At 41.9% G+C, this 12,342-nt stretch overlaps 1 protein-coding gene across 4 annotated transcripts in view; it reads right to left on the bottom strand.

Moving 5' to 3' along the window:
* LOC126162305 (pleckstrin homology-like domain family B member 1) overlaps window positions 1-12,342 on the bottom strand; it is a 1,095,423-nt gene that overhangs the window by 829,863 nt on the left and 253,218 nt on the right. The window lies entirely within an intron of this gene.

The raw sequence follows: 12,342 nt of genomic DNA, 5'->3' as shown, positions 1-12,342 counted from the left end.
CGACGAAAGAAGATCGGCGAAGTGGCGGCGACAGTGATACCGGAGGTCAGACGACTGCGGTCGGAGTCGCGGCAGAGGACGAGTGGGGAGTGCGGTCGCGAAACCAGTAGCCGGCGGTAAGGCGATACGCCCGCTCCCAGCCCTCGGTCGCCAATCGACTCCATTCCCGAGAGCCACAACAGCTAGAGAGGACGCGCCAGGCGCCCGTATCCAGTTCAGAGTAGCAGGGATAAACTCGCTGACTGCTTGAACATTGCTCTGTAGCAGGGATCAATTGAAAGCGCTCCCACGCCACTTTCGGAATCCAACTCAATTTACTGTCACGATAACCTGTCAGATAACCTGTTATCTGGAAACTCGAAACAGACCAACCACCTGCTTAATAGCTTATTTGTCCGTCTTTGAACGAAATACGTCACTGAATCTGAGAATCCAGGATCCGACAGTTTGTGTGTGGTAGGTTTGTGCAGGTACGCAGTATTAGATGTCTACGCGCAGGTTGTGTAATTCGCGTAAATAATGGGCCGCTGATTTTCGTACGCGGTAATAGTGCCAGATAGGGAGCCTGATTGATTCCACAACATTTACATTAGGCGAATTTTGTCACCGAGACATCGTCACTTTAATTATCCTCAAACCGCTGTAGCACGGACATTTATACTGCTGAAAGATGATATCGCCGTCGGAGAAGACATCGAGCATGAAGAGAGGCAGATGGTTCGCAGCTGTCGGCGTGTCTTCGATTACTACCACAGGTCCCATGCAAGCGCAGGAGAATGTCTCCCATAGTATAATACTGCTCCCACCATCCTGCGTCCGTGGCGCGCTGCACTTTTCGTACTCCCGTTCACATCGATGAAGGCGTTTGTAAAGACGACTAGCGACCTAGTGTAGCAAAAACGTGATTCACCCGAAGAGCCGACACATTTCCATTGATCGACGGTCAAATCCCAATGGTCCCTTGCTCACGGCAATCTTTATTGACGACATCGTTGGGTGAACATATGAACACGGATGGGTGGTCTCCTGCGGAACTCCATGTTCTACAATGTACGTTGAACTGTGTGCCCCGAAGCACTTGTCCGTGCACCAGCGTTGTGCTCTTTTGGCAGGGATGCCACAGATCACCATCTATCCTACTTTGCAGAGCAATGAAGCCGCCGAGCCCCACGTTCTGTGAAGAGTCGTGATCGTCCAACCATTTAGCGCCTAGTGGTAGTTTCACTGTCCTCCTACCTGTTTCCGTAGGTGCTCACGACAGTGGCAGATGAACATCCAACCAGCTTTGCCGGCTTCGAGATACTCGTTCAGAGGCTCTGCGCAATCACGTCTGCCCCTAGGCAGTCACTTATCGTAATGGATTCCCCTCATTTACTGCCCATATATTCGCTAGGGTGACCCCTGTCCGTGTCTGCTCCCCTTACATATTTTCTTTATCCCGTCACCTGACCGCTGAACACCTAGCGGCAACCAGTGTCGAGCTGCACAGTGGTCATAATGTTTTTGCTTATCAGTACAGTAACTAATTAAAAATGGTTCAAATGGCTCTGAGCACTATGGGACTTAACATCTGAGGTCATCAGTCCCCTAGACTTAGAACTAATTAAATCTAACTAACCTAAGGACATCACACACATCCACGCCCAAGGTAGGATTCGAACCTGCGACCGTAGCGGTTCCAGACTGTAGAGCCTAGAACCGCTCTGCCACACTGGCCGGCAGTAATTAATTATGTTAAGAACCAAGAACAAATTAATTATGTTAAGAACAAATTAATTATGTTAAGAACAAATTAATTATGTTAAGAACAAATTAATTATGTTAAGAACAAATTAATTATGTTAAGAACAAATTAATTATGTTAAGAACAAATTAATTATGTTAAGAACAAATTAATTATGTTAAGAACAAATTAATTACGTTAAGAACAAATTAATTACGTTAAGAACAAATTAATTACGTTAAGAACAAATTAATTACGTTACCAACCAATTAATTACGTTACCAACCAATTAATTACGTTACCAACCAATTAATTACGTTACCAACCAATTAATTACGTTACCAACCAATTAATTACGTTACCAACCAATTAATTACGTTACCAACCAATTAATTACGTTACCAACCAATTAATTACGTTACCAACCAATTAATTACGTTACCAACCAATTAATTACGTTACCAACCAATTAATTACGTTACCAACCAATTAATTACGTTACCAACCAATTAATTACGTTACCAACCGATTAATTACGTTACCAACCGATTAATTACGTTACCAACCGATTAATTACGTTACCAACCAATTAATTACGTTACCAACCAATTAATTACGTTACCAACCAATTAATTACGTTACCAACCAATTAATTACGTTACCAACCAATTAATTACGTTACCAACCAATTAATTACGTTACCAACCAATTAATTACGTTACCAACCAATTAATTACGTTACCAACCAATTAATTACGTTACCAACCAATTAATTACGTTACCAACCAATTAATTACGTTAAGAACCAATTAATTACGTTAAGAACCAATTAATTACGTTAAGAACGAATTAATTACGTTAAGAACGAATTAATTACGTTAAGAACCAATTAATTACGTTAAGAACGAATTAATTACGTTAAGAACCAATTAATTACGTTAAGAACGAATTAATTACGTTAAGAACCAATTAATTACGTTAAGAACCAATTAATTACGTTAAGAACCAATTAATTACGTTAAGAACCAATTAATTACGTTAAAAACTACCATTGTTAATATTGTGGTAGAAATAAAACATAACATCTAAAAAATAATCGATTAAAAAATAACGTAAAATAAAAGGATTTAAGTTCCAAGAGAAGAACTTCCAGCTTACGTTATTATATATTATACTGTAAGCCTGGTAACGAGGTTTGCCAGCTAACTACAACCGTACCTAACATCTGAGGTCATCAGTCACCTAGACTTCATCTTATAGACTGGAACTTGAGAGTTGCCTTTTAGATATTCTTGGCTGTAGTTTCCAGTTTTTGTCACAATTGTTTACACGTGTCAATCTAATTTTCTTCACTCTCTCTCTACCTCAAAAAGAAGTGTTGGAAAACGGCATGATCAGCGAAACTTTTCTCTCCACATTCACAGGCTGGTGTGTTACTAAATCTCGCTCGACGCAAGTGCTTTGGGATATGCACTGTGTCCTCTTAACAGGTGCACTATACCTCGAGTAGGTGCGATGTCGCGCAATTTGAACCTATCCTCGATGCTTGGAAATATGCTGTAAAACTGCCTTGCCGTACTTCTAGTCTCCCAGCCAGACTGCTATTCATCTAACTTACAGGCTCGTAAATGTACTCTATCAGTAACATGAGTCCTGTGATCTCGTACTCACGATCGTATTGTTTGCGCCTCAACCAGTACAGCGCTGCCGTGTAAAGTGTCACAAGTAAACCCTCGGTAGTTCGAGCCGCCTAGGAGGTGGCAGCGAAGCCCGCAATGGCGTTGGAGATGTTTTCGTAGTATGATTCCACAACATGCAACGGTAATTTATAGTCAGCAGTGCCAGCACGAGAAATCTTATGCATACTTTGCTCACTTTATGAGTAACTTATTGACTGTTTTATAAAGTTTTTTATCGTCGAGGGGCATGGCTAAATATCATAAAACATTGCTGCTTTTTACTGGTATTCCGTCAAGCACCATAAAAGCATTTCTAGCAAGAGAAAGTCTTCCCTCCAGAATTACGTATGTGGTTTTATGAACAGCTCCAGTCATTTTGCTACCCTTACATTAATGCACATCTTAGCAGGCACGTCATATTCCCCTTTTCCTCCTCAAGTCTATCCCTAGAGTCTGCGGATACAACTACTACGATATAATTTGCGTATGCAGCACCATCTTCACTAGTACACTGTGAGATCAAAAGTATCACATGGCTGAAAATGACTTAAGTGTTCGTGACGTTCTCTAGCGGCAATCCTGGAATTCAACATGGTGTTGGCCCACGCTTAGCCTTGATGACAGCTTCCACTCTCATAGGCATACGTTCAATCAGGTGCTGGAAGGTTTCTTGGGGAATGGTAGCCCAATCTTCACGGAGTGCTGCATTGAGGAGAAGTATTGATGTCGGTGGGTGAGGCCTGGCACAAAGTCGGCGTTCCAAAACATCCCAAAGGTGTTCTATAGGACTCAGGTGAGGACTCTGTGCAGGCCAGACCATTACAGGGATGTTACTGCAGTATAACCACTCCGCCACAAGCCATGCATTATGAACAGGTGCTCAGTCGTGTTAACTAATGCAATCGCCATCCCCGAATTGCTCTTCAACATTGGTAAGCAAGAAGGTGCTTAAAATATCATTGTAGGCCTGTGATGTGATAGTGCCACGAAAAACAACAAGGGGTGCAAGCCATCTCCATGAAAAACACGACCACACCATAATACCACCGCCTCCAAATTTTACTGTTGGTAATACAGACGCTGACAGATTACGTTCACCGGTCATTCGCCATACCCACACCCGGCCATCGTATCGCCACATTCTGTGCCGTGATTCGTCACTCCACACAACGTTCTTCCACTGTTAAATTGTCCAATGTTTACGCTCCTTACACCAAGCGAGGCATCGTTTGGCATTTACCGACGTGATATGTCGTTTATGAGCAGCCGCTCGACCATTAAATCCAAGTTTTGTCACCTCCCGCCTAACTGTCATAGTACTTGCAGTGGATCCTGATGCAGCTTGGAATTCCGGTGTACTGATCTGGATAGATGTCTGCCTATTACACATTACGACCTTGAACTGTCGGCAATTTCTGTTAGTCAACAGACGAACTCTGCCTGTACGCTTTTGTGCTGTACGTGACCCTCCACGTTTCCACTTCACTATGACATCGGAAACAATGGACCTAGGGGTGTTCAGGAGTGTGGAAATCTCGCGTACAGACATATGACGTAAGTGACAATCACCCGAGCACGTTCGAAGTCCGTGAGTTCCGCGGAGCGCCTCATTATACTCTCCCACGATGTCTAATGACTACTGAGTTCGCTGATATGGAGTACCTGGCAGCATAATGCACCTAATATGAAAAACTTATGTTTGTGGGAGTGTGCGGGTACTTTTGATCACGTAGTGTATATGCCCCGTGTAACACATGTAACAGGGCTTCAATAGCAAGATCCCAGAACAGTAGACTATTTACAGAGCCTTGAAGGCAGCCCTTGGTAATCTTTTTAGTTACCTTGCTCTGCCTCGCAAGTCACTGGACGCTAAGCCAGCTGAAATAATCTAGAAAGCTCTTACACAGACATTTAGGGACCCTCAGATGTCGGAGACGTGCAAACAACGAACGTCACTAAAGATTATCGAATGCGCCTGCTATATCAGTCATGAACGCGACTGTATACTTCGAAATCGAATTTTGTACAATCTGAAGAGCTATATTAACCACATCGTCTATAGACTTCGCTTTTCTGAATCCATACTGATATTGGTTTATACCAAAGAGCTCCCTGTGCCCGTGCAACCGATCACAGAGCAGACGCCCCCGTACTTTGGCCAAGACGTTTAATAAGCAAATATTTCTTCAGCTTTTCGGTGATTCCTTCTCTTTATCCATTCGGAATACACGTCGTAGTGTTTTCCAGGTATTGTCTCCATGGACACGGTAGCTTGATTTCCACTACGTTACCCAGAACCAAACTTCGGGGAAGATTAGTTTGGGTTCCAGAAAAATGTATGAACGCTTGATGCAGTACTAACCTTATGACTTGTCTTGGAAGAAACCAACATTTGTAGCAGAGAAGCTTTTGACAACGTTGACTAAACCGCTCATGGAAATTTTGAAGATAGATACGGAGAGGGAAACGTTAAATTTTATAGAAACCAGACTGCACTTAGATGAGGCGAATGACATGGAATGGAAGCAGTAGCTGGGAAGCGAGTGAGACAGGGCTGTATCTTATCCCTCTTGTTAGTTAATCTGCACACTGAGTAAGCAGTAAATGAAAACAAAGAGAAATTTGAAGGAAGTTCAGGCAAGAGAAATGAAAGCTTTGTGGTTTGCCGACGACACTGAAATTCTGTTGGAGACAGGGGAGGGTTAGGAAGATTAGTAGAACAGAATGGATAGTTTCTTGGAAGAGGTTATGAACTCATATAAAACAGGGATAATGGAATGTAGTCTAATTACACCAGGCGATGCCGAGGAAACTGGATTGGGAAACGAGACGCTAGATGTAGTTTACGTTTTGTATCCCACCTGGAACGCGGCGCGTGGGCCTTCTCCTGTAAAGTGAAGGGTACGCCGAATGCAGGAAGTGAGTAGGAGCAGGAAAATGTGAAAATCTCTCGGTACTGCTCTTATAAATGGTTTTACTATATCACAATATTAACTGAATAATAACGTGAATACCTAACTTTGCACTGAGGAGCACGTAGGTGCGGAGCCGGATGTATCAAGTTACACGGTTACAAGTAGTGGTTCGCCCACTATGAAACAGAAACGATGTTGCTAGTCTTCTCCTCGGCATCGAATGGGCTGAATCTGGAGCGGACCTCGTAGAGCTCCACAGCGCCGGCTAGAGGGCGCTGTCGTCTGTGTCTGTCGTAGTGCCAACTTCCACCTACGCCGTGGCATCGCAGCTATGGATGCCAAATTACGAATTTTGGTATTTGGGCAACAATAATTCGTGATGGTCGAAGTAGGGAGTCTCTAAAATGCAGACCGGCAATAGCAACACAAGCATTCTAGAGGAATAGAACGTTAATTTACGTGTTACTTAATCTTTTCTGAAGGTAATAGTCTTGGGTGCATCCTTGTGCAGAAGTGAAGACGTAAGAAAATGTTATCTTTTGGAATGTCACAAGAATGCTTGAGATTAGATGGGAACATTGCAAAACTATCGAGAAGGTACTGAACCGAACTGGTGAGATAGTAAACTATGTAACAGGTTGACTTAGCGAAGGGATCTATTGACTGAACGTATCTTGAGGCCTCAAGAAAGAGTCAGTTTGGTAATGGAAGTGTGGGCGGTAAAAACTGCTCACGGAGGTTCAAATTGATGTACGGGGTGTGGACAAAAATATGAAAGCACCAAAAACAAATTACCAAGCCCAGCACGGTGTAGAGAAAGAGTTGGGCTTCAAAACAGCATCCAGTCGTCTTGGAATGAATATATACAGATCCTGGGGAATCTTATATTACTCTTCCTGCAAAATAACGACAAGTTCAGGTAACGACGATGGAGGCGGATAACGATCACGCACCCTTCTCTCCAAAGCTAACCACAAAGGCACTTGTGCTCACAAAATCAGTCCGGACAAAGCGAGCTGTGTCAACACGGGCTCTGTCGTCTTGCAACACGGCGTCTCCATTGGGGAACAAACCTTATGGTATGGAATCGATCTGATCAGCCAAAATGGTCGCGTAACCTGTGCTTGTTATGTGACGTTGCAGGGTCACCATGACACCCATGGAATACCACGATGTGGCTGACCAGATCATTACCGAACCCCCGTCATGTTTCAGGCTTGGGACGTAAACTCTGCGAGAAGTTGGAAACAGTGTGAAGCAAGACTCAGCGGACCAAACAGTATTCTTCCGTTTCCCCACAGCCTAGGACTTATGGCCTGTTTACTTGTTACGGGCATTTTCACTACTGATGAGTGGTTTTGGAATCGCAGCTCGCCATCTTATTCTCAGGTTATGGAGCTCTTTTATGTTTTGATACTGACAGGGTTCGCGATCCCAACATTCAGTGCTGCAGTGATTTTTGCAACTGTCATAATCTCACTTTTAGTCATAATCCTCTTCAGTGGCTGTGTTACAATTACACACATTCGTCAGCGTTCTGATTTAGCGGACGATGTTTTACCGCTTTCCCCTTATGCGGCATAGCATGTTTGTTCAAGCATGTATTTTTCGCGTTGTTCCCAAATTTTTGTGCTACCCCTGTAGGTTGCGGTAGTTATGGACATATGAAGCGGCACGCAGAAGATACACTGGAAGAAGTGGGAATCAACGAAGGGCGGCATCACATTAGCAGAAATTCTCGCAAATTTGAGCATAGCTTTGGATTACGTTCCTCACATACGTATGTTGTATTTTAAAATAACGATAACCTTCACAATCGCTCTTCCAGTTTCTAAATCAAAATATAATTCAGAGGAATACTGAAAAGCGAGTTAACTCACTGTGCGGAATGAATGGTAAGGTAGGATAAAAAAAAATGAAGTTCGTGGAAGACACTTTCCAACGACTAACCACATTGAGTGATATCATCTAAAGCATCCTCGTTGTCGAAAACTCATTGTTCACAATTCAATTAAGAACCTATTACAGGTTGAATCTGCATTTTAAAAGCAAAATGACAAGGGAAGAAAAATAATACGAAGATTGACGAATTTTAAGTTCTATTAGTCTGCTGTATCCCGACCAAAACAATCCCGAATAATTTTCAACCATAAAAAAAAACGAGCGATTTACCTTTTATGTGTATTGCACTTAACTTTACGCAGAGAATAAAATATTACTCGGCACTATCTACTTAACAATTCGTGGAAGACGTGTTACTGTTAAAAGTATGCAGCACATCGGCGTAGCTAAACCTTAGTATCGATAGCTTTGTTGCTTTAAACGGGAAGAACAACCATAAGCATAATGCTTTTCGGGCAGTTTATAATGGAGTTTTCTCCCAGAGTATGTCTAGAATACGTATGCTGCTTCCCTTCTGCAGCAAGTGCATATCAGTGCAGTGAAAACCAAGTTACGCTGCATAGGAAACACAAATGCGCCGTTCATGCCTATCGTCCGCCCCAGTTCTCTGCCTTGAGAGCAATCTCATGTTTATTTGGTTTCTCTATCAAAGATCTTTCGTGTCAAGGCGACTAACACTGCACCATTGACCGCTACAGATATCACATATAATGCAGTTTCTGTCGTCTCCTAAATCGTTTGAGCATGGATGTCGAATCACTGTCAACAACGTGGTGAATGGTTATTTTCTAACGCGTATTATGAGCAACAACTAAAGACTCATTCTCTTACTTTATATATTACAGCACTAAATGAACACTTAAAATCATTTGCGAACGAATCCGTAATTCATATGAATTAATACGGATTACTATTTATGAAGAATATATTTCAATCGCTTGCGAACTGAAATGCGTGAACTAATTCTAAAGTCTCATGCGTTTCTTCGCGTATGTGCCATGCGAAGAGTTTAAGTTGTAAGGTAGCAGCAGGAAAGTGTCTAGAAACGAATACTAATTACGTTATACAACCTTACGTCCACATATTCTTATGCACTTTACTATTTGTTTCAAATGGAAATTTAATTATGGCCCTACTTTATTTAGGTCTTTTTTGAGCCGACTCGCGCGATCATTTACATACCGTCGTAAGAGGCAGGCTATGTGCGAAGGAAGAGTGTTCTTACGTGAATGGTGTTAGCCCAGAGTGAACGAGTCTAGGGCAGGTTATTGTCTGTGGCACTGTTTCAGGAAACATCTCTGTATGTCCGCCGAATTATTTAAAGAGAAACGGAAAAAATAAATCAATACGACTGCATGGGAATTTTAGCCCATTCGAGCCACAATATTCACTGCCAATGCCTTCTGTCAAAAGTACTAAACGTCTGACAAGTACCGTATATGCTTTCTGTCGTCAAATTAAAGAAAACGGTGTAGACAGTAACTGTATTGGCAGTAATACCACTGAATCCTTCCACTGATGAATCCATTGTTTGAAGGAGACCAGAGTGAAGTCACATACAAATATTGTAGACTAAATTTTCCTCCCGCCATTGGATTCAGCCATTCTTTGTATCTAGGTCTCATTCGCATCCTAGAGTATAGATTACGTTTCTTTAAGGGAAGGAAATCGATCGCCTATTCGAAAACATTATTCCAGCACTCAATTCGGCTTCTGGATAGATAGCATGGATAAACTGTGATTTGACTCCCAGAACCTTAGCACTTTGACTTCTCGCATTACAGTGGATTTCTATGCTCTCACGCATCATCACATTCATGTCAACGAGCTTTATTGTTAATAACTCCAGAAATATAATAGGGCCTCGGCAATGTAACTAGAGTTTAATGTTTTTAAGTTTCAATGGACATGTCAACTTTCGGATGCTGATATTTAAAAACTGTGCTTCTAGAAAAGCCCCAAATATAGATATAACATTTATAATTCGTTTGTTCTTGTTGCAAGTATTGTAGATATTCCGGTACAAACTACTCATTAATTAGAGTATCTCTTGCCACAGTTTTCGTTTCTAGAATATCTCAGTCTGTTACATTGGAAATGCTACACAGTCCGCTTTAATACGCATGAGACTATTAAGAAGATCTCAGCTCTGAAATGTCTTCAGTTATTTAGCAAATTATATTACAGGAAAATAATTGCTTTGTTTGTTACTACCTGTCAATCTACTCACACTCCGTGGTCAACAACCAATGTTCACGACTTCATGCCTGACCCAATTTCGTCAGCCATGAAACTGATAGCCTCCTCTTGCTATGAGCAGTGTTCTGTCCCCGGGAACAGTTGTGATTCGTTGAAGGTGGAATTTGTTTCCATTCTTACTGAAGCCCGGTGGTTTTCAGTCGTCTTAAGGTCGCACGAAGCCGGTCTTCTCGTTTATCCCAAAGATAATCAGCCTCCTTCAGAATCGTTAACTAATTTAAGAAAGATTCTCACTCTTAAGTACATATTAAGAAAATAAATGTAGCTTTCCGTACTAATAATGTATGTAAAGTGTTACGTTTTCTAAGAATAGGCATACATGTTTTTCATGTTTTGCTATATATACTATTACACGACAAAGGAAGGCCACAGATATTGTTTAACGCTGGATCTTATTTCTTTTCGGTACGACGAATTTACAGCTGATGCTCATGACATTTTAATCCACACTAGAAAAGGAAAATTTCATGATCCTGCTATTTTGAAATAAATTAAAATAGTATCAGAGGTCAGTTATATCATATAGCCAATAAAAATGTTCACTAATTCGTGTCCGTCCTAACTTTGTCAGCCACGCCTCGTCTAGATATGAGCAGTGTTCAGTCATCGGGAAAAGGTCTCCACCAAGCTACGACCCACTGAAGGTGAAATTTGTTTCCATTCTACCTGAAGCCCAGTGGCTATTATCGTATTAAGTTAGCAGTGTTCAGTCCTCTATTTCACCCCAAAGATAATCAGGATTTCAGATCAGTGCTTTATAAAGACTGATCAAGAGAAGACCATATGATTTTCTTGCAAACACCGCGCACTGGCAAATTCTTTGCAGAGCATTACCACATTGGTACAAGTAGCGTCCGATCTCAAAGTACTGCCACCTTGTTTGATATACATTGCTTTCAAAAAAATGTCAGTGGACATAGGTGCTCATTTTGACGTTGATAAATAAAAAGCGTCTTATAATTACCTCACGTAATTTAACCTCAGGCATCCACCACTTCACAGAAGCTAAACTAAGTGTAATGCAATGCACTATAACTTTTCTTACTATCTGCATTGTATCATGGACCAATTTGTAGCCTTCCAAGCCACGTCGCGATTTCTTTCTAGAGCTCACTGGCTTCCCGATAGCAGTGTAGTTATCAAATTGTGAGTATTACTCCCTCTCGGCGGAACGATCTGTCTATGATCTTCGTATTCGAGCCACAACATAGACATTTTGCGTAGTGTGGCGGTCTGTCTGTGCTCTACGCTTCAGGATTTGGTGTAGTAAAGATCTTATCACTACCGATGGGTTAGTAGACCATTGATGTTTCCGCTTCAAATTACTACTGCTAATACTGGATCTGAGCAAATATCGAATCTCTGATTTTATTTGACGGGCAGTGCGAAGAATATTATGCTCTGACGGATTCTGTCCCCTTTCTCAGAATACCACAGACATTTTATCAACAGCTATAAAGGGGGAGTCCAAATTCTGTGGTTAAGTAACCGGGGTCGTTATCTGGTCTCAGTGCGTAGGTCTCGTTCATTTCGTATGAACTGGTAGGGAAACAGTATAGCAGCGTGTGGAGTTCACTGATGGGAACCTTGAAAAGAGGGGCAAGGGATACAATTGTAGAGTTACAGCTGTATCTGTACAAAGGTGCCTACGGTTTACTAGATCATTTTGTATTAGGAGGAAGGATCTCGACTTCTCAAGACTGTCCATGCTGAGCCGTCGACTCTAGTTACTCACAAAAATGAAAATTTCAGGGTAAATCGATTCAAATACTGTCAAACAGAAAACTGACTTTGCGAAGCGCAGAGGACTCATCTTCCCGGAGACAAGGTGAGAATGATGCATTGTCCACGTCAACATCATTTT

This window comes from Schistocerca cancellata, chromosome 2 (genome assembly GCF_023864275.1).
Source record: "Schistocerca cancellata isolate TAMUIC-IGC-003103 chromosome 2, iqSchCanc2.1, whole genome shotgun sequence".
In the NCBI taxonomy this organism is placed as follows: Eukaryota; Metazoa; Arthropoda; class Insecta; order Orthoptera; family Acrididae; genus Schistocerca; species Schistocerca cancellata.
This window is presented reverse-complemented; position numbering and strand designations above follow the sequence as displayed.